Source organism: Melospiza georgiana, chromosome 3 (assembly GCF_028018845.1).
Source record: "Melospiza georgiana isolate bMelGeo1 chromosome 3, bMelGeo1.pri, whole genome shotgun sequence".
Classification (NCBI taxonomy): domain Eukaryota; kingdom Metazoa; phylum Chordata; class Aves; order Passeriformes; family Passerellidae; genus Melospiza; species Melospiza georgiana.
In genome coordinates, this window is record NC_080432.1 from 11676161 (window position 1) to 11702701 (window position 26541).

Consider the following 26541-nt stretch of genomic DNA (forward strand, 5'->3'; position numbering starts at 1 on the left):
CCAATGTAGGCTTTAGATTTGGTTTAAATTCTTTCATTATTATTGGTGGTGAGTGTTCATGTTCACCTAACCCATGCCAAAAATACCACGGTAAATTTTGCAAAATGAATATCAGCACTCACTCAAAACTGAAAACAAAGAAACCCAAGAAAACAGTGAGGTTTTCTTTATCTTTTTATTTTTCTCTTATTTTTCTTTTTCTTTTCCCTCCCAACTTACTGCTTTGATCTGCCATGCAATTGGGTCAGCACTTGGGAAATACATTTCAACATCCACATCTGTGATGTGAATATTATGCAGGAGATCCTAAATGTAAAACCTCATGGATCCTACGACAGATCCCCCTGTCAAAACAACGTGACACCAGCAAAAGCCTTTAACGAGCAGGGGGACCAAACTAGTCAAGAGCAAAAGAAGACAGGTACCACTGTGCTGGAGCCTCATTTCATTAGAACAGCACAGGCCCACAGAAATCACTAGCTCCCACAGATCATTACTGGTTAAGAAAGCCTCTGTTGTTCATTTCCAGAGCAGGATTATGCTGATGCTCAGCTTGGGGAGCTTCTAGGCCCTGTCCACACAAGAAGGTTTTGCCAGAGTAATTTTCCTGGGGTAAATGAGCCGAAATGCTCGTGCAGGCAGCTGAGCCCTCGGTGTGGAGCCCACTGCTGGCGTGCAGGGAGCCATCTGTGGAGCCTGCACGCAGGCAGTGAGCTGGGGGTGCATCCTGGGCCATGCAGAGCTGCAGAGGCACTGCTGGTGCTGGGCTGCTGAGAGAAGGGCACTGCAGGGAGCTGTGTCCTGAGCAGCTGCAGGGGCTGCCAGGGGTCCCTACCGCCCCTCCAAGGGCGTCTGCAGTGCTGGAGCCTTCCTGGGCGTGCTCTGACCTCCAACATGTCCTTCCTCTGCAGGGCCTGGGAGCACAGAGACAGCTTTCAGTGCTGGGCAGCGGTACCAAGGCTCGTACTTGTCCTGGGGACACTGGGGTGCTCTCTGAGATCCCAGCAGGCTGCCCCGGGGAGAGCCCAAGGGGAGCCTTGCAGAGACCACAGAGAGACAGCAAGGAGCAGAGGGATGGACAAGGAGAGAGCTTTGTGGCTCACAGGGCCCTTAGGTGGGCTCACAGAGCAGGAGAGGGGTTGGCCCCTTCTGTTGTAACCCCATAGCCCAGCAGTGCCCACAGCTGTGCCCTCAGCAGGACATCTGCCCCATGCTGTCCCAGGTGAGCTCTGCAGGCTGCCTTCGCTCCTGTATTCCCACGGGAACAATGGCAGCGGGGCTCAGGGACTCTGTCCCAGCCTGCCACACACAGGAACACTGGCAGCGTGGCTCAGGGACTCTGTCCCAGCCTGCCACACAAAGCTCTGACCTGACTCTTAGGAATCCCACAGCAGCCAGGAAGCCAAGAGGGAGCTCAGATGGGTTCCTTTTTAATCCAGAAGAGGTTAAACATCAGACATGTTCCTTCACCTCAGGTCACTGTCTAGGCTTTGCTCCCCATTGTTCGTTTCTGTGTTTTCTTCTCAGAGCAAGTCCAGCCCTCTGTGCCTTGATAGGACCTTCTCCCCCTCCTTCCTTGGCCTACCTTGCCTTCCTTCAGGGACTGGGGTCTGCTGGGGCCTTTCACAGCCACCAAAGCAGGCTCTTTCCCCTGGAAAAAGCAAAATTTTTGTTTTGCACAACAAAATGCATTGCAGTTAGAGTGTTATTACCATTTGCTAAAGCATTCCTGCCTTCCTCATTTGCTGAACTACGACCTCACAATGCTGTGCATTTTAATTTCTACAGTAGGCACAACCCACAACTTTGCCCTAGAGGTTGGTTACCTTTCAGGGATAAGTGGCTTTCTATGAAGGTTTTCACTGTCTTCTGATACTCATCTTCGGTCAGGTGCAGCTGGGCTACCTCCTTGTTGGATGGGCACTCTTGTGTCACTGTCCTCTCCTCCCGGGCAGACCACTGAGCAGCAGACACCCCGAAGCCTGCTTTGTCCAGGTTCCTTGCAAACATCCTGCCGATGGAGCTGTTGGACACAAGAATGACAATGGCTCTCCCTTTGACGTCGGCGCTCCTCTCGGCGCTGCCGAAGGAGAAGACGATGGCGCAGCAGGTCAGCAATGCGATGGAGGCGCACGCGAAGGCGTAGAAGAGGCACGAGAGGGTCATGGCCAGCACCAGGTCTGTGGCCAGCAGGAAGAAGTACTGCAGGAGGAGAATCATGGTGAGGAGGATTGGCTGCTGCCCGTCGCTCTGCAGGCAGCCCAGCGATCTGCCGGGAGCAGCACCACGCTGCTATAAAGGCAGGAGCCTTGCGAAACGGGCGGGGGCAAGGCACAGCCCTGGGGAGGGTGACTCATTCTCTGGGATGGAGCAACAATGGGCATTGCAAGCCACGTACACACACTGCCAGGCCAAAGCACTGCTCTGTTTGGCTTGGCTTGGCCGTGCACTTGGATGCTCTGCTGGCTGAAATGTGAGGATTTGTTTTGTAAGGCTCTTTCATCAAGTGTCATCTTTGGGGCCAGTGATGTATATAGGTTGTTTGGGAGCAGACAGTTTGAAGGGATTTCTTCAAGGAGTGTGTGCGTAGCACTGAGAAACCATGAAGCTGAAATATTCCCCCATATCTGCTCAGCACTCTGAGGCTCTTGAATTTGCTACTGTCCTACTGCTGTAACACCGGTGGTTTCGGTGAGTCTGGGCAGGGATCCAGAAAGGCACAGGAGCGGGAGCCCTGCCCTGTGTAAGCAGCTCCTGCTGTGCTGTAAAACAAACCACCCTGGGAGCCCTGTGCTGCTGAGCTGGGGACTGTGCCAGGCCAGGGGTCACTCACCTCAGAGACCGGAAACAGGCTGGGTGCTGCAGAAACAGCTGTTCCAAATGACAGCAGAGATTGAAGGGAGGGTTCTGCTGTTGCCCAGGCAGGCAGAGCAGTGCCATGGCAGGGGGCATAGTCACCTCTGACTGCAGGGCTCAGAGCAGGGCTCCCTGCTGCAGCTGTAGCCTCTGCAGAACTGGGAGAGCCCAGCAAAGGTGAGTGCTGCATCATGGAGACTCACCTGGCCTGCAGAAGAGAGTCAGGAGGGATGCTGCCAGCTCTTCTTGTGCTTTCTCACTGAGGCTGGAGGCCAGCCTTTCTGTCCCTTCTTGGTCATGGGGGAAGTGCTGCTGGTCACCACTCAACCCTTGACATCAGAACCTGTTCTTTAAATACTGGTGTTTTTATTATTTATTGTTGCTGTGGGCCCATGTGAAGGACCCCCTAAGAAGGTGTGGCTGTGTTGCAGGTGGGAGTTGTGTTCATTCCCTGTTGCAGCTGGAAAGGCTCTGGGAGCGTGGGACAGGCTGTCAGCACGACCCACACACGTTTTACTGGTCCTTCTCGCTCATCCTCCGTGCAGATCCCATCTTGGGGATCAATGGGGTTGTGTGCCACAGCCATCCAACTCCAGGTGCTTTTGGGGTGGTGTTGCTGTCAGCTGCACCCCAAACCCACTCTGTGCACCCCACCCAGCATGTGTACAAACATGCAGCTCATTCTTTGGAGTGGGGATGTAGCACCCAGTTTGCTTTCCAGTGGCTCAGCAGCACTGAGAGCAGCAGGGCTGTGTGTTTGAGGGGCTAATTTTACTCACCAAGAGCTTTTACAAATCTTTCAGCCCTTCTTGCTGGAAGCCTGGGGCAGGACATGGCCTGAAAGACTCTGTGAGGGAAAAGGACTATGTGCACTGCTTATTTAGCAGAAAGAGGCATCATTCCCATTCCTGGCCCAGGAGCCACGACTGCAAATGCCTGTGCTCAGTGCTGACTGGGCTGGAGAGCACACGAGTCCCTCCCGCTGGTGAGGACAGCACAGCCCTGGCCCACTGAGTGGCTGTGGGTGCCATGCCTGAGGTGGCACTGGCCATGGATCCCAGCCATGGAGGGATGCCAGCCATGGGGCAGCAGCAGGGGGTGGCCCTGGCCCTGCTGTGTCTCACCAGCGTCAGGTGTGAGCCGGGCAAGCTGCTGTCTGCAGGCTGATCAGGCCATACCTGCCAGGCTTGGTGGGCAGCCTGAGCCTCCTGCATCCTGGCAGTCCTGGCCAGAAAAGGTCATTTTCACTGCCAGAAAGGAAAAACTCAAGGCACTGCCTCTGCAAACAATGAGTTTGCATACGCTGCTTGTTAAGTGTGCTGATGGAGCGTGAAAAGCTCCATGCTCCTCTAAACGCTGGAGACTAAAGGTCAGCCCAAAAGGCAGGAGAAGGGGAGTGGAGGCACTGGCCCCAATTTTCCCTCGCTTGCCCCGGTTGTTTGGGCTTTTGCCTGTGGGTGAGGCCAGTTGGAAGCTTTTCCTCACTGTGCTCCCGTGGTGATGCAGTTGGGGTAGTGGGGTGCACGGAAGGCCGACGTTTCACCTCAGATCCAGAGTCACTTTTCTAGGAAAACAAAAATCGTTGGCGTCCTTGGGCTTTTGGCTTAGAAAGAAAGGGATATTTTACAAAATTACCTTTTTCTAGTAAATGGCGATTATCGTGAGTGCCATGGCGCCACCTGTTGGCCGGTAGAGGGGCTGCAGCAGCGCGGGCTGGCAAAGCTCCCCCCTCCTTGTTTTGGGGGGCTCACAGCCCTGGGTGACACCTCCCCTCGTTCTGGGGAGGTTAAAACAGCCCTGGGGGACACCTCCCCTTGTTCTGGGGGCTCACAGCCCTGGGTGACACCTCCCCTCGTTCTGGGGGGCTCACAGCAGCTGCTTCCCCCCACACTGACATCTTGTGACAGGGGGTGTCAGTATTGTCGCCCTTCTTCTACGCCGACCCTTCTGCTCTTTCCCAGAAATCCTCTGGTTTTAAGAGGTGAACCACCAGCTACCCAGAACCACTGACAAAATTATTTTATTTGTAAATTTTTTCCCCCCAAAAATTATTTCTTTCTTCAGTGATTCTTCTTAGTCAACAAATAAATACTAAAGTGAGAGGTGCTAGTGCAGGTCAAGAAAACACTTCAAAAGCAGTGATTTTTAATTTTTTTTTTTAATTTCTGTCTCCACTGCTGTAATATCTGGAGACAGTAAAGAGCTCAGTCTTGCCCTGGGTTTTGTATTACCATATTCACAAGCATAAATCTATTTTGCCAGCTGGTGACCCATGGGGCAGCAGTGACACATCAGCTGTCTCCACTCCTGGCTGCCACCAGTTTGTGGTTTGCACTGCAGTTCCCAGCCCAGCTCTTCCAAGGGTTTCCACTGAATCCTTTCCTGGCCAGCATTAACCCTCGGGCTGCTGGGCCATTTCAATGGAATACGTTGTTCTTTTCAAGCCTGCTCAAGAAATGGCTGATTCATGCTCCACTTGTGCATGGGGTTTGCTGTTCCTCATGCTGAGTGAGAAGCTGAGTGCATAGGTGTGCCATGTGAGCTGGGTTATTGAGCGATCCCTTGGGTCTCCTGGGCCCCCCTCAGGAGCCGTCTGCCTGCTTTCAGCAGTGATTTGGGGCTTTCACTGGAGGTGTGAGCTGGAGACCTCATGGCAGGCTTGAGTCCCCCTGGTCACAGCTCCCTCCACAAACTGGTGTGCTAAAGAGGCAGAAAGAACCCAAATCTCCTGTCTGTGAGAAGGAAAGGGAGACCCGTGCAGGGGAGCAGAGATTTGGGATGCCAGTGCTGCTGCAGCACTCCTCTGTTGGGCTGGAATTGTTGTGGTGGGAGAACAAGCAGCTATCTGCCTCTGCTTCTGGGCTTGAGCCTTCTTTAGGCACACAAACTGTGATCTGTTAGAACAGCTACATCAGCCTCTGCTTGGGGCTTGCCAGAACTGCTGGCCACCAGAAAAGGGGACAGCACCTTTGTTGGAGGCTTGATTTGACCATGTGGTTCAAAATGCCTGTTACAGGGAGCTGTGCATTTTTAAATCTTGTTGGTGCTGTTAGGGCTGTGTATAATTAGTGCCTTACCCCAAACCTCTTTCAAGCAGGTCCTGAAGCTCTGTTCACTCTCTGTGTTCCTGGTGCTCCTAAAGAAGCAATACAAAGCAATGTTTTTAATGGAAACCACGTCCTTGGAGTCAAACCTCCAGGAGACTTGGAGGCTTTACAGGGGCACCACAGGGCTTTGAGGCACTGGCTGAGGATCCAGGTGTGAGCTTGGTGCAGTTGTCATTTGGCCTTCCATGGGCATTTTGAGTTTGTGAATGAAATTATTTCAGTAGTGTTTATGAATGCAATAATTTCAATACTGTTAAATTTGGTGTCGGGTGTACAATGGCTTCCCTGCACTCTGGGGTTATTCTGCAGAGGAAGGGGAGGTACAAATTGATTTGTGTAGGGGAGTGTGCTCAGGAGAGTTGAAGGGATTGCAGAGCTCGAGGTGAGTGCAGTGAGAGCCTGCAGGGCTCTTGGGGGGTCAGCAGCTCTCTGCAGCCCTCCAGCAGCCTCTGGGGGCTCCCAAAACAGCTGCTGCTCCTTCCCTTCTGTTTGAGTGCAATCCCAGCTCCACAGTGTTATAACTGCATGAAGGATCACCCAGTTCCCCACTGAATGGAAACTCTTGTTTAAAGCCACGGAGCATTGTTTGGTTCCCAAGAGCAGAAACAGAGTTTAATTTTTGCTCTATTCCCTTTGTGTTTGTTTTCCTTTCTCTCTTTTTCAGTAGCAACATGAAAAGAGGTAAAATTAGACTTAAAAAGGGAAAAAAGTTGCAAGGGGGGGTGGGAAAGAATAAAGGTTGCTATTTTTTTCACTTCTTTTCTTGAAAATTTTTATTATTAGAAAAGTTGAGAGGCTGGTTTGTTCCCATTCAGTAGGTCTGGGGATTATATACATTGAGTAAGGAATATTGTATCTCTTGCAGACTTCCGGAGGTGAAATGAAAACAGTGACTAGCTAATGCTTTTTTAATTTTCAGTTTGGTACCAGAAGCAGTAGTTGATGGCAAGTTCACTAATTACCTGGTAGCTTAGTCCTACCTGGCTCCTAGAAATAAAACTCCCTGTTGCTTATTAATGGACGCATCCAAATGTTCTGTGATGATTGACACTACTTTACTATTCTGGTCATGAATCTAAAGAGGAAAACTCCCAGTTTTCTTTTTAAAAAATCTTTTACAAAGGGTGTTCCTTAGTGATTCAATAAAATACTGACCTATTTATGTATACTGTATATATCTCATTAGATGCTCTGGTACTCTTCCCATTTTTCTTTTCTGAAGGCAAATTTCCTTTCACTTGCAGCTTCTTGCTCACTGTTAAACATGGTTTAGTCAGAGCCTGCTAATGAATGGAGCAGGAGCACAGAGGAGACAGTGCAAAAGGCAGCTGCTGTGAGGGGTGCAGGGTGTGTGCCCAGAGCTGCCCCACAGCAGTGCAGGGGGTGTGCCCAGAGCTGCCCCACAGCAGTGCAGGGGGATGCACAGCCCTTGGGGCCTGGGAGCCCCTCCCTGGGTGAGGTAACACATCATGGCACAGGGTCAAACTTACATCCCACAGACACCTCTAAATTATTCCTGTCTTGGCTTGCAAGCAGTGACCTTTTCAGTTAAAATCTCTTTTTATGTCTTCCACAGAATCTCTTAGGGTTAAAGAAAGAGTTATGGTCTACAGAAATTTTTGAAACCTTCACAAATATTATCAGTCAGTTTGAGACCCCTTGAGTTACAACAAAGTCCTGTGTTAATTAATTTGACTAATACATTGCCAGAAATAGAATCTTTTGTCTTCTCTCAGATTTTGGCAGTGAGTTTTGTAGCCACTGGGGACTTGCAGTAATGTTTTAATGGTATATATGCACATTCTTTGAATGTTTCGGTTCTGCATCTCAAATCCTTGAAAAGGTCAGCTATTCCTGAAGCACATTGCTTGCAGAAGCAGCTTCCTTTGGGTCCTGGTGTTCTGCAAACCCAGCAGTACCTCTGGCCCTTCTTCCAGCCTGAGCCCCGGGCTGCACTGTGCCGTCAGCACGCAGCCTGCAAGGGAAGCCCTGATGAAGTGCACCTCAGAGAGGGCCATGTGCTGAGCCTCACTGCAGCCAGGGCTCAGTGTGCCCCCAGTGCTCTGGCACCCAGCCCTGGTGTGCCTTGGAGCCTCCTCTGCAGCCCCCTGAAGGCTTGTAGCTCTGCCCTTTGTCTGAACTGCAGCCCTAGGCCAGCCCATGGCCCAGGAGCCAGAGTTCCAGGGGTTCCTTACAGCTGTGAGAGCTCTTGTAGAGCCCAGCAGTGCATCTTGCCACAACTCTGGTCCTGGTTCTCACGGTCTTGTAAAACGAGTTGGGTTCTAAGGAGGAGCCTTTGTGCACATCTGAGTTCAGTTTCCTTGTCAGAGCTGGTTTGGTTCTCAGGAGTTGTGTAATAACTCACTACAGCAGCAGTGCTTGGGTCTTGGAAGCTCTCCATGTGTAGGGACAGTGAAAATGCAGCTGGAGACAGAGCTGGACATCCTGCTCTGGCTGACCGTGCTGACCAGGGGAGTTAGACTAGGGAAATGAGGTCCTTTCCAACCTCAGCTGTTCTGTACTTCCTTAGGAGTGTTCATGGCTATCAAGTACTGCCTGCAGGTGAGTGGGTAATAATCCAGAGGGGGCCCAGTTGAGAAAAGGCAATAGTGCAGGGAAATGGGGTTTCCAGTGCTGTCTGTAAAGCACCTGCCTGGGTGGGGGGTCAGCAGCTCCCTTTGGGAAGCCAGCGCTGTTTCACCCACAGCCCTCCTGCCCTTCCTGGAGCCTCTCAGGTGTTTCCTTGGAGAACCTCGGGTCAGTGTCAGGGCATTGAACTGGCACCGAACCTGGAAACTGAAGAGCAGAGACCCCCAGTGGAGATTTGTCAGGTTTCACCGACAGGAGAACATGAATGATTCTCTCCAGAGAGCCAGGAGACTCAGCACAGGTCTGGAGAGCAGCAGAAATGCACAGGCAGGAGGTCTGCCACATTTTTAGGGTGATTTTATGCACCTGGCCTGTCTGTCTTGTTTGGGAGACCTGAGTCCCTGCAATAAATGTTCTCAAAGTTTTATGTTACCCTGTCAGCAATAACCAGTTTACAGAGTGGAACAAAATGCCAATATTTATGAGGAAAAAAAGTACAAAATTATATGTTCATGATACGTTCATTTAACAAAATCACAGATTATTCAATGGTCTCTAAGTTGGATGAATGGAAAAATAAATATATAGATGAATTACAGAATAATCAATCAGAATGACTGTTGCCCATTTAGAAATGCCAGTGCTGCCTCCTGTCCCTGGGTCAGCCCCAGCTGATGAAACACCCCATTCCTCATGTCAGAGATCTTGCATTTCTCTGCTGCTGCCACACTGGGCCTTTAACTCCTGGCATCTCTCAGTTGTGGTTTATAAGATAAAATAAATCCTTTTCCCATCACAAATCCTGTATGAGTCAGTATTATCCTGCTTCTGCAGCTGAGAAAATTAGGTCAGACAGGAGAAATGACTTGATGGAAGCCACCAGGGAGCTCTGTGTTGCAGTGACAGTTAGGGTGGAGGTGCCCTGGGATAATCGGTTGGGTCCTCATGTTTGCTGCATCACTTCTTCTTGTCCTTTGAACCTGCTGGGTGGTGACAAGAATGGCTTATGTCTTGGGTTAAGCACACCTTTGAGTACATTTCTTACAACTGCCAAATAGTCCAGCTCCCAAATTGCTTTCCTGCTCAACATTAATATTAATGCAGATTTTCTGACTTAAACACATGGGCTTTTCTTGAGTGTACAGATACCAAATTGACTTAAGCCAGAGAAGAAACCATATTTGGGAAACCCTGAAAATCTTCTTTATTCAGAAGCTTGTTAAATGCAGAGCACAAGTATGAACTGCTAATTTTCAAAATGGACACACTCTGGCTTTTGGCTTCCCATTCTTCTTCCCCAGCACAGTGATGGATGTGCTCTCTGTGCTCACCATAGTCAGACTTTTCTTGAAGGTCAGAGGCTGAGGATTTCAAAATGGAGCCCGACTGCAATTAAATTGCTTTTGCCTGTCAATGCATTCTCTAGTTCTGTGTACCAGCATAGATCAGAAATACTTAGTGGTCTCTGTTAGAGGTTTGTCTCTGGAAAAGCAAAGGAAGCTCCCTGCAGGGAACTGAGCTGGTAAAACAAACACCCTGCTTTGGGTAAGCTGTTGCAGAGGAGTCTTCCCTACAAAATACCTTTTCAATAACATCAACCAGTTGCAAGTGTGTCAGGTGTCCTTTTCACCTGCGATGATCCAATGTTTCACCTGAATTACCTTCATTTCTGGTCTCTCTTTCCAAAGCATTGTGGGCAAGCCCCAAAAGTGTGACTTTCAGAGGCCTGACAACAATAGATTGGGTCTGGTGAAGGTGGTGTTTGTAAGGCTTTGGTTGTGGCTCCAATCCTCTTTCTCCCTACCCAAGGATGGAGTGTGTGTCCCTCTCCCCTGGGCTTGGAGCCCTGCAGTGGCCAGCGAGTGCCCACAGCCAGCCTGGTGGCCCTGCAGTGGCATGGCTCCAGCTGCTCAGCCTCCCTCTCCTCCTGAGGGCATCTTGTGTCTTCTCCAAATGTACTTGCCTGGACTCAATCATTTCACTGGCAAAATCCTAATTGCTCCTGTATGGATGAACTGTAATCTTTCAGCGGTGTTTTTCCAAGCACTGATTTTTCTGGCCCTGCTCCCAGTCAGGCTTTGGTGCCTCCAGAGGGATTCAGCCAAGCTGCCTCCCTGAATCTGCAAGATACAGCTCATAGCCTCAGATAACAAACGCTTATGTATTTTCATTTTGTTTTTGTACTTTCTGTCTAAAAACATATGCTCCACTGCCTCCTTCTTGCAGAGAGCCAAAAAAATCCCTTCCTGCAAGCCCGTGTGCAGCTCCTGGCCAGGTACAAAGCCCAGCTCTCCAGGGCTGCTGTCAGGAACAAGGCCTCTCTATCTCCCTTCCTGTGCCTCCGATCTCCACCCGAGAGCAGGGGAGGTGTGCAGCAGAGCACAGGAGAGGCTCTGATCCCTCACTGCTCATGGGTCTGTTCCCAGGAAGAGCTGAAGCCATGTCTGCCTGTCCCTCCCATTGCTGAGAGCATGCAGCAGCTCTCCTCAGCCCTTGGCATTCTGTGTTCCTCCTCCTGAAGCGTGGCAGCAGTTGGCAGTGCTGCTGGGAAGTACAGCACACACAGGCACAGAGGCACTCCTTCCATCTGGGCCCAAGGTTCAGCTCACTCTGAGCTGCCCCACATCAGATTTGGCCTTTGGTGCCTTGTGCCCAAGGGAAGCTGATCTGGGCATTTCTCAGAGTGGCTTTCACTGATTACACTGCACGCAAGAGGAGTAGCACAACTTCTCTGTTGCATGGCTTCCCTTCCAAGCAAACCTTCCCCTGCCTGTTGAGGCAGTTCATGGTGTTGTGCCACAACGTTATGCTGATCGCTGTAACCACAGAATCTGCCTCTGTGCCTCGTGATTCAGGCCTGAGCTGCTGCCCACAGCTGTGGTGCAGCCCATGTGGGCACCTTCACACCCCTGGAACCTCACACAAGCTTTGTCTTCATGTGAGACTGTGCCATTCACAGGAGAATATAATAAAATAGGTCTCTGCATCCTTTTTCTGCCCAGATGACCAGAGCTACCCCAGCAGTGCCTTTAGACAGGAGAGCTTGGGCAGTGGTGTCTTAGCTGCCTGGAGGATCAGATAGGAGGGTGTGTGGTGGAACATCACAGAAGATAGCAGACAGGATGTATCCCTCTGGTTCTGGATCCCTTTAGCTCTGCAGATTTGAGCTAGGTCAGTTATAACACAGCTTGAAGCAGAAAGATGAAAGAGCTGCAATTAACATCATCAAGCCTGTATTTTCATATGAACAGCAAATGCAAATGTTAATGCAGACAAGCAAAGACCTCTGCCAACCTCTGTGTGTGCTGAAAATTTAGCAAGCACATCAATAAACTGTTTGTGGAGATACTCGTGAATATTTTTGTATTTTAGCCTTGTCATCAGCAACTTTTCAAGATAATTATGTTGTGTGAAATGATTACTAGAGAATGAAAGAGCAAGCTCCAGGGTAGTTTGTCTCTGTGGCTGTTCATTTCTCAGTGATATGAATGATGGTTTTAATCAACAGGTCTGTGTGATGGAATAAATTCCACTGTCTCATCATTGCTCTGGGTGCAGGCTGTTTTCACCAATAACTGTGTTTTATAACCAGAAACAGCTCCTGCTGAACCCCAGCAAAGAGAACATGTAGGCTGTACATGAGTGCAATTGTGCTTTATGGCTGCCATTTCTAAAGCTGCAATCAGCATGCCCAGACCCCATCAGTGTTAATGAGGACAGAATAACCAAGCCCTTCATTGCCCTAACTGGAAAATCTATGTACACAGGGCTTAATTCAAAGTATGTACAACTCAGTGGGTAGGCTTCTGTTGATATCAACAGATGTTAAACCCGGCCTACATCAAGGACTTCAGAGCAAGCACCAGCCACTTCACACCCCAGCAAAGGGGTTTTGAGGCACCCCAGCTGAGTGGACACTGGGGGAATATTAGAGAGGACTGATACAGCCGGGCTGGGAACGCTGCATTTGTAAGCTAGTGGACCTTAGGGGGGCAGGGGAGGTGTTACTCGGTTGTCAGTGATATTAAGCTAGGATTCTTTGGCTGAGTTTGCCATTCATCTAAAGAAAACTGGTTGTAATTTGCTAACCTTTCAAATGTGTCCATCTGTAATTAAATACAGCCCCTCCACCGAATAAAAAGATACCTCACATGCAGGTTAAAAATTGGAGCTGAGTATGTATGGTATTTATGTTGGCTTTACAGCGCCTAATGCTCTAACTTTGGCATTTGGCATTTACTTGGGGTTTGTGTTCTGTTTTTACTTTTTTTCCTGGCAACTTGAGTCAATAGCTCTTGGGTAGAAACTAGAATGCAATTGAACATGCAAATAAGTGGACTTCAGGTGTATGAAATACTATCAAGTGTGTTGGATGCATAAACAAACCCCAGGCTTATCAAACATGTTTTGCATTCAGAGTTGTGTTAGCAGGTAAGGGTGATGCTACCCACAGCCAGCAAATTGAAGTGGTTTATGGTCTCCATGTTCTGCTTTCACAACCAGCAGCCCTCTGCCTTGTCCCTCATTTCAGTTACTGGAAATAAGTCTTGTTTTTCCAGCTCCAGATTTACTTGTTCATTCCAAGCTAAACCAGCGAAGTAAGGAGATGCTGTACCTGCTGCAGGTCCCTTGTACTTCACCAAGCTGCAGACCCAAAGGCTTATCAGATGCCCCTTTATCTTTTCCTCCTTGAGACAGGACTCTTAAAGGCTGGTTGTATAAAGGCAGAAGTCAGATACATTGAAAAAAGGTTAATCATTCACAGTGGCACTGTAATTAGTAGCCTGGGAATGGAGACTAAGGAAATTGATGTTGACTTTCTGGGGTGCTTTAAATGTTCTTGAAAACTTTCTCTCTGGTCTTCCTGAAACTTTCCTTTCTTGTTTACAGCATCCTAAGGATTTTCAAAGGATGAATTAAAATTCCAGTTCTTTAAGAAGGTAAATCTAAGGAAACATATAGAAAAAGTGCTGGTACTGTTCACCTGGGAAACAGAAAAGGAAATGGTGCTTTAGCATGCAATGCATGCCTCACTGGATTTCACTAAATTGCCCTTGCTTTAGCACTGAGTTGCAGGAGAAATACAGCATTTCACAAAGCAGGTAGACTCAGAAAAACTGTAAATGATTTCTGGGATATTAAATTCACAGGGACTAAGATCTATTGTGCCAGCCTAATTATTTTGAAATACTGCGGGTAAATCAATGGACGTACACTTAACGTTTAATTATAGGGACCATCTATTACTTCCACTGTGTGGGCCAAGTCCTGCTCTCATTTGCAATTAATGAAATCTTCCTACAGGCAGCAATTCTGTGTGAAATGGGCAGCATTTCAGCGCTCGTTTGATGATACACGTTGTGACAGAAGAAAAAGCCAGGAGCAGAACACACGGCTCTTGCTTTCCCACCACTGGCCTAGAGGTGGCATTGCAAAGGTCTCCACAAAAGTCCGCTAAAGAAAAGTACAGCTTCCTTCTCAGTGGTTTTCCTGAAGGAAAGGACCTCTTGGGTCTATGCTGGTTCAGCTGAGCTTCTGCCGTCCAAAATCAATGCAGCATTTATGGCAAATGATGACTTTTCTCTAATTCACTCAGGCAGGCTCTTACCTGCTCGCTGCCAGGCTTAGGCAGTGCTGGGAATGGGGGGTCCTGCTCCAGCTGAAAGCTGGGGGACAGGGAAAAGCGAGTGCCATTCCTGATTTGGGGGAAATATATTCCCCTTGCTTTGTGTTCTCCATGGTGTCCGTTTAGAGATGATGATGGCAGACTTAAATTGTGACTGATTCCGTTCAAGGCTTGGCACTGTCAGGGGTATTTGTGTGTTTCTAGGCAGAACATTGCTGTAGCATTTGTTCCCAGCTTGTTTCTAGGTTTTTGTCTGTCTTCCTCGTGAAAAAGATCAGGTTTTGAGCTGGAAGCTCTCAAGAGCAGGGATTGCTGGCTGTGCATTCTCTGTATGACTAGAAGAGAAAATGGGTTAATTTTATTTCACTGCTAGGATCTCCTGGCACAAGGTTCACCCTGTGCCGAAAATGTGATTCACAGAAGAATATTATCCATCCAAGTAACTCATTAAAGGGAGCGGGTATGACTTGGGATTATCCAAAGGTTCTACTGCCATCATCCCCCCTTTGCTACCTGCCGATGACAGAGCCACCTAAACTCCTGCTGTCCCTGTCTGTCCTGTGGGTCTGTGCTGTTCTGGAGATGGCCTGCCCTAGGGCTGCTCCTTGGGGAACACTGCTCCTTGGGGATCCTGCCTCTCCATGGCCTGCCCAAGCACTGCTCCTTGGGGAACACTGCTCCTTGGGGATCGTGCCTCTCCTTGCTCCATGGCCTCCAGGGCAGCTCCCAGCAGACCTGCCCTCCGCAGGGCTGCATCCCACGGCACAGCGGCGCCCTTACGGGAGGGGAAGGCATCTCCCGTTGCCATGACAATGAGCCTGTCGGGATGAGCATTCCTTCCTGCGAGCAGGATTCAGGGCCTAGAGCAGTGCCGTGCCTCCCGAAGGTTATTGGTGCCAGCGTGAGCAGAGCCTGGGGGAATGAAGGGGCAGGGGGAGCTGCTGCTGCCGCCGCGGCCCCTTCCCCGCTCGGGCTGCGAGCGGTGCCGGGCGGTTCTGCCTCTTTGTTCCCCGGCACGGATCCAGCCCAGCCTCCCTTCCCCCAGCACAGCCCGCTTAGCTGGAGCACACCACGGCGGAAAGGGATTAGAAAGGAAAGCCATCCTTGCTGCAGCGAGGGAGAGAGAGCATAAATAAATCAGCGCCATGGAGGGTGCTGTGCCCGGCCTGGGCTCCCAGTCAGAGCCGCTCGGGGGTTGGGGTGTGCCGAGCCCTCCTGAGCGCCCCGGAGCTGCCAGAGGGGCAGCGGCCAGAGCAGTCCCGGCTCAGGGTCCGGCTGGGTCCGGCAGCGGCCAGAGCCGCCCCGGCTCGCTCCGGCAGGTTCCGCCTCAGGGTCCGGCAGGGCTCAGCCCGGCTGGCCTCGCTGCAGGGAGCTCCTGGGACGGCCGAGAGCCGTGTCAGCCCTGCCCCGGCAGAGCGCAGAGCCACGGCGTCAGGCTGGCCTTCAGGATGCTTTCAGTGGCTGGTGTTGGCACACGGCTTGTTTCTGTTTGGATCTATGAAGAGTTGTGTTTTCACTCTGTGTAAATTAGTCTTATGTAGGTTGCAAACAGCCTATCTATGTCTTGAAAGTTTTTTAAGAGTTTTACAAAGTCTGACTTTCTTGGAGCCACGTGACTGGGAGCTGGAGGAATGGATTTTCAGGTTGATCAGGGATACAGCATTACACTGTGAATTATCCTTTCCCCCAAAATCTGTCCTATAAACCAGGGCTGGCCCTGACACAGTACAGGGTAGCAGGGGGACGTTCAGCCAGCCTTGACAAGTCAAAATAGAGTGAAAAGTTGAGATAAGTGAGCAAGGCCCTATGGGTGAGCCAAAGTTGGAACTGGGACGTGCTCCTTGCTGTGGGTTGGGCTCAGTGTGGCTGGTGTCAGTGTCCACAGGTCACCTGGCAAAAGCATCCCCAGAGAGAAAGGGCTTCTTGCAAGCATGGGTGGAAAAGCAGCTGGGCATGGGAGGACGGGGGGAAGACTGCAATTAAGCAAACCTGCTTGGTTTGTGCAGGCTTTGCAGCCTTGAAATGTGGGTTAAAACTGGTGAAAGGCACCCAGAGGTGAATGCTGAATAAGGACAATTGAGACCATATCTTCCCTGAGCTGGTTAAAGATTGACTGTGTTTTGGCACTTTTCCTCAGTTCTTGTTTTTATTTGCTCCAGCCACTGGGTGCTGAGCAGTGATAAGCACCCCAAAGGCTGCATCCTTTGTGGAGGGGCTGTCTCCAGAGCACCGGGGGCAGTGGGGCTGGGAGGGGCTTTCAGTGCCTGTACCAGGGAGGGAGACCCCAGGTAACACCCAAACAACACCAGAAAGGGGCAGTGAAAGGGGTTTGGGTTATGAGGTGTGATCTGTGACCACAGCTGTGATGCTGAAGGGCTCTCAAGCACAGACATTTGGGTGTGGTGTTCTGTACAGCCTCGAAATACAAAGAGTCAGGACCACACTCCCCAGAAAATGCTGGGTTTTTCCTGGTGGTGTTGTGCCTGCAGGAATGGATTAAGGGAGGATTCCCTCATTTGGGAAAGGGGGGTGGCTCCTTAATCCCCAAAGCCTGGATTTACAGATCCTAGAGAGAGTAATCACGGACAGTGGATTAGCATCTGTTGGGGAGCCTGGCAGGAGAGGGCAGCGTGGCACTGCCAACCCCAGGGCTGGTCCTCACCCTTGTTTGCAGCTCTTTGCCCAGGCCCATGTCTCAAACATGTTCACTTGGAAACACAAAGTTCACAGAAAGGAAGATGTCAAAAAGAGCATTTCCTCAAGTCATGGATGATTTCCTGCAAGTGAGAAGCGTGTAAAACAGGTCTGGGGCAGGTGACAAATGATGGCAAGGGTGTGGTGTGTTTGTTTGTTTTTGTAAGCACCTTTAAAATTGCTCTTGCAAGGCTTCTGCCATCACAAACTGAGCCAGCCTTCAGCCAGAAGAAGAGAAGGAGGAGATGCTTGTCAGTCAACAGAAACTAGCTGGTGTGGGGCCATCCTCATGCTGCCCAGAGGCGTGTTGGCCTCCAGCCATGGAAGAAAAGCCGTGGTTAGTGCCTTGTTTGTGTGGGGAAGCCTGGAAAACAGTTTGTGGCAGTATGGCCCTCATCTGTTACTTAGTGTGGCTCAGCTGTCAGGGAGCAGGACCATGCACTGCTTTTCTCTGAGAATGCCCAGCCCAGGCTTTTCAGCAAGGTCTGACTTCTTTGCCATCCCAAACAAAACCTTAAAGCATACAATTTCCATACAGATATAGCACAAGGGAAGTACTGAGTCTGGCTGAGGCATATTTCCCCTGGGAGATCTTGCAGGAGAAATGAACCATATTGGCTTTTCCAACTGGCCTCAGGTACTGCTGCAGCAGCCCATGAGCTCAGTGGTGTGTGTGTTTGTCTGGCAGGAGGCAGTTGCCTCAAACACAGTGAGGATATGCTCCCCAAGAGCTCCACCAATTCAAATTTAGAGCTGCATTATTTATTCAGACAGGATTTTCTGTCAGCAAACCTCACATCCTTTTTTGCATCCTCCGTAGTGAAGAGGAAGGCTGGAGCTCAGTGTGATGGTGCCCGGAGCGTGGCCGTGCTGCCTGGCAGTGCCCAGGCTCAGCCAGGAGCCCCCTGGGGCAGGGCAGCTGGAGCTGCAGGTGCTGCTGCACGGCTCCTGCTTGGCTGCATTCCTGAGAGGTTCCCTTTGGGCACTCCTGCTCACCTCCCTGCAAGTGCAGCCCTTCAGCCAGGTTGGCTTTCAGCACAGTGTGATCATCTCCTTCTCCATTCCTGGCCCAGCTGAGGGTGCCTGTTCTCTCCTCTCCTGCCACTGCGCTGATGGAGAGGGAGCTTCCTGTTCTCCTGCCACCAGTGCCCAATGGGAGGCTCTGCTCTGCCCAGAAGAGGGCACAGCTACCCCAGAGCACGGCAGAGGAGCACCCAGGTGCTGCTTGCAGAGGAAGCTCCATCAGCAGAGTTTTGTGCCTTTTTTCTTTCCCTCCTGGGCTATGTCTAATTGAATTTGGATGGTAGGGGTTTTTGTTAAGAGGCTGTGCCACTGCACTGGAATAACTGCTCCTACAATTTATCCTTTCAATTTAAATGTTGCCAAGGAGCTGTGCTAGCCCTCGCCTCTTACAGGGAGAAAATCCTTTCTGTTGTTGAAAATTGACTGTGTGCAAGTCTCTGAGGAGCAGCACCAGTTTGTACCAGTCCCCAAACAGGAGCAGTGGTCTGAGTGTGGTCTGTAAATCAGGTCAGTGACATTAGCAAGGCAGGAACACCAAACAGCCTGGTGCTGTTCTCCCATCTGTGCTCGGAGGAGACCCAGAATGGCACCAGAAGGGCTGCAGGGAGAGAACAGGGTGTCTTGGCAAACCTGTGTGTATGTGATAGTCAAGAGAAGCTTTTGTTTTCAGCAGGGGGTTTTCCATGGCTCCCATGGAGCCATCATCCAGAGTGCTCAGAGACAATGCCCAAGAATAGCAGCTAATGGGGCAGGGTGGGAGAGAGAAGGTGAACAACTTTTTATTGCTACCATATGCTTTAAATCCCTTCAGCTCTCTTCCTATAGCCAAAGTTAGGATTTTTTTTTTCCATTGGCAATTTTTATGCTGTTTCAAAAGAGCCAGATTAGCAAAGCAAAACCAAGGAAGTAACTGCCTGCCCACCCCTGGGATGCCTTCCTGCTCCTGCCTGCTCTCAACATCTCATCAACTCACCCTGCCAACTTCAGGCACCTTCCTGGTTTCACCACCATGGTCAAATCAAAGAATGAAGAGTCCTTTGCTCAGAACAGAGACCACCAAGATAAACCCAGGAGTTGTTATTCCAATCTCAGTGCACGCCTGGAATGCTGGGGAGCGTGTGCTCTAGAGGGAGGAGATGGATCCCAGCCCGTGGGGGAGAGGGCAGTGTCTGAACTGCTGCACTGGTGTGAGCATCCTGCAGGCTCCCTGCCCTGCCAGCAGAGGATGGAGCTGATTTTTCAGTCAGGGCACTGCTGGGGATGGAGGGGGCAGACTTGGCAAAGCATGATCCTGTTTGCTCTGATCACTAAAGGTCACGAGGTGGCTCCGTCTGTCAGTGGGAGGAAATGAACTCTGGCATCTTCAGCAAACTAATTTCAGGCTTGTACTGATTCCCCTTTCAGTTTAATTTAATCATCTTTGGTGTCTGATTCTACAAACACAGCTTTGTACTGCTAAACCTTTGCTGCATATTAGCTGAGAGGCAGCTGGAATTTGAATTTGATTTGAGTATAGTGGGAAACCTTATATTTAGCACTTGGCAAATCTCTCGAATGCAAGAGCACATCAGTTTATAAATGCAGGTTGCTTTGATCAGTGCAATTTTGGAGGCTTAAGTATGAGAGAGAGAATATAGGCTGGGTACTGATACTCGTAAAGGAGAAATAGACAAGTATTCCACCAGGTGATTGGAATGACATTACAATATCAGCCTACCTGGAATTTGGTGCAAAGGATTGTCTGTAATAGAAAAACGCCTTGGGTCACAAAGTCCTTGCAAAGCAGTCCTTTGTAGCCTGCAATGTCAGGGTCAGGTACAGAAACACTCAGGTGAGGGGGCTGAGGACAGCCATGAATGGCTGGAGCTGGACTGACCCAGGGATGTGGTGCAGACCAGGAAATGAAGAGAAGCTGAAATAGCAGTGAGATAAATGCCTGCTTCCATCCCTCTTCTCTCTTGGACAAAACCCCTGCTGGCTTCTTTGCCATGCAGGATGCCAAACTAAGAGTCACTCTTGGCATTAAAGCACGTGTAGGATGCAGGGTTTAGCCATATGTTCTAACAAAAGCAAGTACTTTAGTTTGCAGTTTGGGGCTGGAGCTGGAGGCATTCCCAGTGATTGCCTCTTCCGAGAGCCCATGTGCCTTTGGAACCTGTCCCGTCTCAAAAGGAGCCACCTCTGAGCAATTCCCAGCAGCTCCCACAGGCACATGGACCCAGCTGGACATTCTGGGGCGCCCCCTGGCACATCCCTGGGGCTGCTGTTAGAGGGAGGAGTGCTTGGCACCTGCAGGGGGGCAGCAGGGGCTTTAGCAGCTGGGAGGCTCATCTGTGGGTTTATTGCTTCCCCAGAAAGACTCTGATTTTTAGAGAGAAGGTTCCCTTTGCATAGGAAAAGTGATTGCTTCCAGACCTTAGGAGTACGTGGTATTAAGGAGCTCAGGTTCTGCTCCCAGCAGTAACAGTGACTTTGCTCTTCGTATTTGCATGGGCAGAACAGGAAATGGAGCTTTAATGAAAATATTATCAGTGGTGTTGTGGGCATGATAATGGAGCCTTCACCACCTCCCAAAAAGCAGGAAGATGAAGAGGTGACCCTTCCTAGGCTTCTGACAGCTACTGGCTTCCAAGAAGTACGCCATCACTTTGATTTATTGACATGCAGTTAGTTTTCAAGATCAGGCAGCACTGTGAGTTCAGATCTTCTGGAGCAGAAATGGAGATGGATTATCCCCACCTCCCGTGTGCTGTGAGGAAAGGAAAGGCTGATATTTTCAAAGCACTGCTGTGAGATGGTGCACTGGCCCCTCAGCCCTGGGGTTGCTCATTCTCTGCTTTGGGCTCTGGCTGCCCTCCGCAGATGGGGCTCCTTGGGGAGCTTCCCCAGGAGATCTGCAGGGTTTGGTCTGTGCGAGCCCCAGCATGGCCCAGGGACACAGCCTGGGAGATGGAGCACACAGGCCTTTCACAGGGCCAAGAGCTCATGTCCCACTGTCAGAGCTCCTTCCAGCCTGGGATTCCGTCTGCTCCACAGCCCAGCACATCACCGTGGCCCAGTGAGCACTGGGGACACTGCAACCATTGTTCTTATCATGCCTTAAGCTTGAGCTTTTATATTTTTCAGGTTTTGGGCTGTTTTGGTGTGTAGTTCTGAGCTTCATATTAAGGGATGTAAGCTCTCTTCACAGAGCAGGGAGACAAAACAATTTCTTCTCTAGCTGGGGGCCAAGGAAAAGTGAGGCAAATCTCAGCCCCAAGAGCACAAACACCGTGGGCTGGAGAGAGAAAAACAAGCAGGATGGGACTGGATAACTAAAGCTGAATTAAATAGTATAGTTTCCTGTGGCCCTAACAGCAGGCACAGGAATGTTCCCAAAATTGTCAAGAAGTTCTTTTCTCTCAGAATTGCAGGTCTGACTAAGATTATCAAAGATACAGTGCTGCTAAAGGGCACAGTAAGTGCTGGGGCACTCTGATTTCCACCTGAACTTTTGGCTTGTCACCTATTGCAGAACTTCCCACAAAGTATGAAATGTAACCTTGAGGTCAAACAAGAACTTTTTGGAGCAATGCTATTTTTACTTCTCTCTGTTTCATGTAGGCAAACACGTGCAGCACAGACCATCAGTCCTGATGAAGTGCCATTGTATAATACTGGAAAAATGCACATTTGATCTAGTCTGCATTTCCTAAAAACTGTGTTATTGATTTGACAATATATTTTTCCTCAGACAAAAAATTCTGCAGTTATTTATTCATTCTTGCCCCTTGGAGAGCTCGCTACCATCTGTTTTTCTTGGCTTTGCATTACCTTATTTTTTTCCACTTGTTCTTTTCCCACTGTGCACCACTGAAGGACTATACTATACATTATCTCATAGCCAAATTATGCAGGGTATTGTAAACATGTTGTAAACTTTGCCAGCTGCAAAGACAAGGGCTCTGAGAGATCTTGCTCAGTACTGGAAACGATCTTTGAGGAAAGAAGGCAGCTTTTGGAAGCACATTTGCAGGGCAGTGTGACACAAAGGTGTAATAGTGCTTTTGCAAAATGCTGGGGGGAGGAAAGGGAGTGAATCCCTTTGTTCATGGATCCCAAACTTTAGTGCAGGGGCCGAGAAGTCCCTGAAACAGGGACTGTGACACAGCAGGGCTCTGGCAGCTGGGACAGCCATCTGAGCCTGATACAGTCCCACACTGCTGTCCTCTCAGGCAGGACAGGACAGGACAGGACAGGACCATCTCAGCCATCTGAGCCTGATACAGTCCCACACTGCTGTCCTCTCAGGCAGGAAAGGACAGGACAGGACAGGACAGGACAGGACCATCTCAGCCATCTGAGCCTGATACAGTCCCACACTGCTGTCCTCTCAGGCAGGAAAGGACAGGACAGGACAGGACAGGACAGGACAGGACAGGACCATCTCAGCCATCTGAGCCTGATACAGTCCCACACTGCTGTCCTCTCAGACAGGACAGGACCATGCTCAGGGCACATCACAGCACTGAAGCTCCTGCATGGTCCCAGAGCTGTCTCTGGAGTTGGAGCAGCCATGTCCTGGGAAGATGCATACCACAGAGCTTCTTGTGCTCTGCCTTGCATGGTTGGGCCCATTGCTGCCCTCAGAAATAAGAGTTGAAGGGCAGGAATCACAAGTGTGTGAGGATAAGTCTGTGTAAATATCCCTAGTTATAGATCTTTGTGTATCTTTTGATCATTCAGCAATGAGAATGTTGGCAGTAACAATACCAGGCGTACCAGAAATCATGGCTCAAAAATATACAATCACTTTAAAACCCCCTTTATGAAATGTATCTGTTCTCTCTGTCTGTCCTCTGGTGACTGATGTCAGTTACAGTGAAGGTCATGCCTTCAGGCTTTCATCCCGTGGTACACTTCCCAAAAGGGCAGAAATCTCTGTGGGAGACACCACTCTTGGCCAGGAGCAGGCAGTGCAGCAGGGAGGAGCAAGCAGCACGGAAATGGAGGGGACTGTCACCCCTGCTGATAGAGAGACAGGCCATGGGGCTGCACCAGTGCACTCCAGACTACTTGGAGAGGAGTAAAAAGCAATGTGGATGATAGGACCATGGGGAAGAGCCTGTTTCAGTGCATGTTGGACATGTAAAGTTCCTGTACAGGCTGGTGATACTCACACAGCCCTCAGTGAAATGCAGCTGTCTCCATTCTCTATACATTCATAGTGAATGCTGTTGGGCTTGGACTTAGACTGACAGGGAAAGCAAAGGCACCCTAGGTTTAGAGGAGATGTGAAGTGCAGTTATGAGAGTCATTGTTCTGCTGCCAGAGGAGTGGCCCTCAAAGAGCATTTTGGACAGAGGCCAGGGGCTGCACAGGAGCACAAGTGCTGGCTTGGCAAAGGCCCACCCTGCCCTGCATCCTTCACCTGCCTCCCGCTGCAGCAGCCCAGGACCTTGAAAGGCTGCTGCCACCAACACCAATAGCTGGACAGGGCGTTCATCTGCATTGCTTGGGGAATTCAAACCTGTCTTTTTAATTATTCCAGCAATACTTCATCTTCCTCTCCAATGGTTAGCAAAAAGGATCACCAGTTCAGCTGTACGTACATAATGTGGCTGTGAATATCCTATGACTTATTGCCCTATCCCTGATCTTTTCACAGGGTTAAGAGCTTAGGGGTGAAGAATTGCTTGGCTGGGTAAGATGCATTTCTTTTTGCAAAGGATGGATGATGCTCTTCCAGCCCTGGAAGTATTCTTGGGAAAGTTATTTTTTCTCTACAGTCTTTTATTACTATGATGGGCCTATGTTCATAGGCTTGCACTCTCATTAAGAGGCACAGATTTAAATAAGGGGCTTTAATCAACAATTTTCATCATGATTTAAATCAGCTAGCAGGAAACACAAAATTGATTATTTAAATTAATCTTGTTCTTCATTTGTAGTTTTAAATTATTTTCCTAAGGAACAACTGATACTTCCTCACCGGAGCCTGGTACTCTTTTTTCACTTGTGATCAGGATATGCTATTACCATATTTATTTAAGAATCTGCATATTAAGTCTAAAGTTACTTAACAATTTTCATTTATGTGACAAACCGATGACTGATGCCTCTACTCCATGGCTTATTTTAATGTTCATGTTAAGGTGCACTGCAGAAAAAGTAACATACATTAGTTACTGTGCTCAGTAAATCACACACTAATCTTAAATACGATGGAGAGATGGGGCAAGGGGAAGAACACAGGTATCAAAACTGATTCTGCATTTGAAATGGACATCTTGAACGCAGGAAATATTATCTCTGACAGCATGCTGGGGTGTTTCTAATCACCAAATCCTTATAAAGACTCACATGGGAGAAGGTGCAATCTCCTGTTCCCTCTTTAGTTTTCAACGCCCAATGATTTTCTCAAATTGGAGTGAACTGAAAGGAAGAATGTGCATCCTGAGAAGAAATGGGTGTGTTGGAAATGGGCTTAGAGTCTCAAGAATCCCCTGACCAGCTGGTTCAGCAAATACTTCAGCCACTGCAGTAGCTTGACTTAATCTAAAACTTGTAGAGGTTAACTGCTATTTCTTTTAGTATTACAATGAAATTTAGGCCATAATGTTTAGTGCCACTGGTTCAGGTTTTAAATTAAAATTAACAAATTTTAAATGTATAATGATAAATACAAAAAAAATAATCCTGCTCTCTGATTTTTCTGGAAAAGGGGCGTGTTGTATTTTTATCTGCCTTTAATTTGCATCAACTCTAGCTCAGGGCAGTTGCAATGACTCAAGGAGCCATATTTCTGATTCATACCATTGTGTGTAAGGTAAAAGCAAAATGAACCTTTTTGAAAAGCTTTGGAGTATATCTGTTTTTCAGATTGAAGGTATTAGGTAGATAGTCACATTCATCCTTAGGGTAATTCAGCTGACTTCAGTGGAGAAACTAATGTCCAAGCTACAGACCTGGTTTCTTGTTGGCTTCAGCCATGGAGACAGAGAGTCCAGGGCTCTCTGGGAGTACAAGGATGGATTTTCCTGTGCTGGTGGATGATCAGCCTCCCTCCCGTGTGAGTCTCTGCAGGTTCCTGTTACTGAGGCTCCGTGCCAGCCGTTCTCCCAGCACCCCTGGGCTGTGGAGGGGTTTCTGCTCCCTCCCTCCCTGCCCTGTCACTCCTGCAGTGGTGCAGTGCCTCCCTTCTGGTGCTGCAGCTTGGCAGCCATCAGCCCATTCTGCCAATTCCTGAGACAGTTTCCTCCAAGTCACGCTTGAGACTAAAGACAAAACAGCCAAGGCTTGGTTTCTGTTTGTTGCCCTGCCAGAAGCTGTGTGTAGCATGCCAAGATGTGACATGCAGCACCTTGCATTGCAGACACACACCACTCATGCTGACTCAGAGCAGGGAAACCCTCACTGCCTTGTCCCACCTTATTGCTGCTCTCATGCACCGGGGAAAGGCTTCAGCTTTGGGCTGAGGTTTAAAACTAAGGTGTGGGGGGTTTTTCCTTAAAGTTTTAGCCTGGCTTGGGGTTTTCTGGGGAGAGGTTGGGTTGTTTAGAGTTTTTACCAGAGCCTGAATGTTCTTTGGTAGCTGCTGATTCCAAATGATGCTTCTGGCTGCAAAACCCACTGCAAAGAAATGGAAACCAGGAGCAGCAGAGTCACTTCAACAATGGCACCCATGCAGGGTGACCCCAGCCAGCCTGTCTCTGAATTCCACATCTAGGAGGTGAAAATTATGGCCCAGGGTTTTGAATAACTTTATGCTATATTTTGGGCTGTTTGTGCTGGTCTGTGGCCCAGGTCCCTCCTAGAAAGCAGAGTGGCCCAGCAGTGCCGTGGGCAGGGGCAGAGGCTGGAGCAGGAGCTCGGCCATCCCAGCAAACACTGACACTGTGTGCTGGGGAGAGCCAAGGGAGCTCCTTTTGTCCCAGCATTATGCAGAGCAGTGATAGAGCAGAACATGAAAACAGCAGAAGCAAGCACTGCTGTAATGGGTAATGGATGAGCACATTTCTGATGGATTTGTTGTTGTCGTTGTTGTTGTTATAGGGTTTTTCATATGTGCAAAACCTATTTGGGCCTCGGATGCCTTAGTGCTGTGAGAGCCTCAGCCTCTGCACATCCCTCTGCCTGGCCCAGCACATCCACCCCACACAGCTCCAATGCACCTTTGTCTTCAAGCTGTTCCTGTCGAGTCCTCTCTGCTCCTGCCACACAGGGCGCATGTTAATGCAAACAGGCATCAAAGAAACCAGAAATTATGTTCAATTCAACATCATTAGCTATGAAATCACTCCTCTCCCATGCAGGGCTGTATCAATCAGGTCAGCTTTGGGTCTCTTCTTCCCAGGAAGCCTCTGCTGCAGGTGCCTCTGAAAAGCACTCTGCTGTTTGTGCTCCGTGTTTCCTGACAGGGAGGCTTGTGGTCATCCATGAGCACACACCATCATCTTCCTACTGATTTAGCATGTGGAAGGATGGGTACAAACCTTTATTAAAGGCAATCTTAATCTTTCTTATGGAACATTTCATAAACATGTAGGCTTAGAGCAGCTTTCAGAGGCAGCCACAAATTGCCAGCAGTAATACACCAAAATTAGATGGGCTAGATGGGGTTGTCATCCTCTGATTGCTTCCTTCCATCACTTGCCTTAACCGGAT

At 49.4% G+C, this 26541-nt stretch overlaps 1 protein-coding gene across 2 annotated transcripts in view; it reads left to right on the forward strand.

Annotated features, from left to right (window-relative positions):
• Positions 1–26541, forward strand: part of PAK5 (p21 (RAC1) activated kinase 5) — a 148852-nt gene that overhangs the window by 43799 nt on the left and 78512 nt on the right. The gene's annotated exons all lie outside the window — the stretch shown is intronic.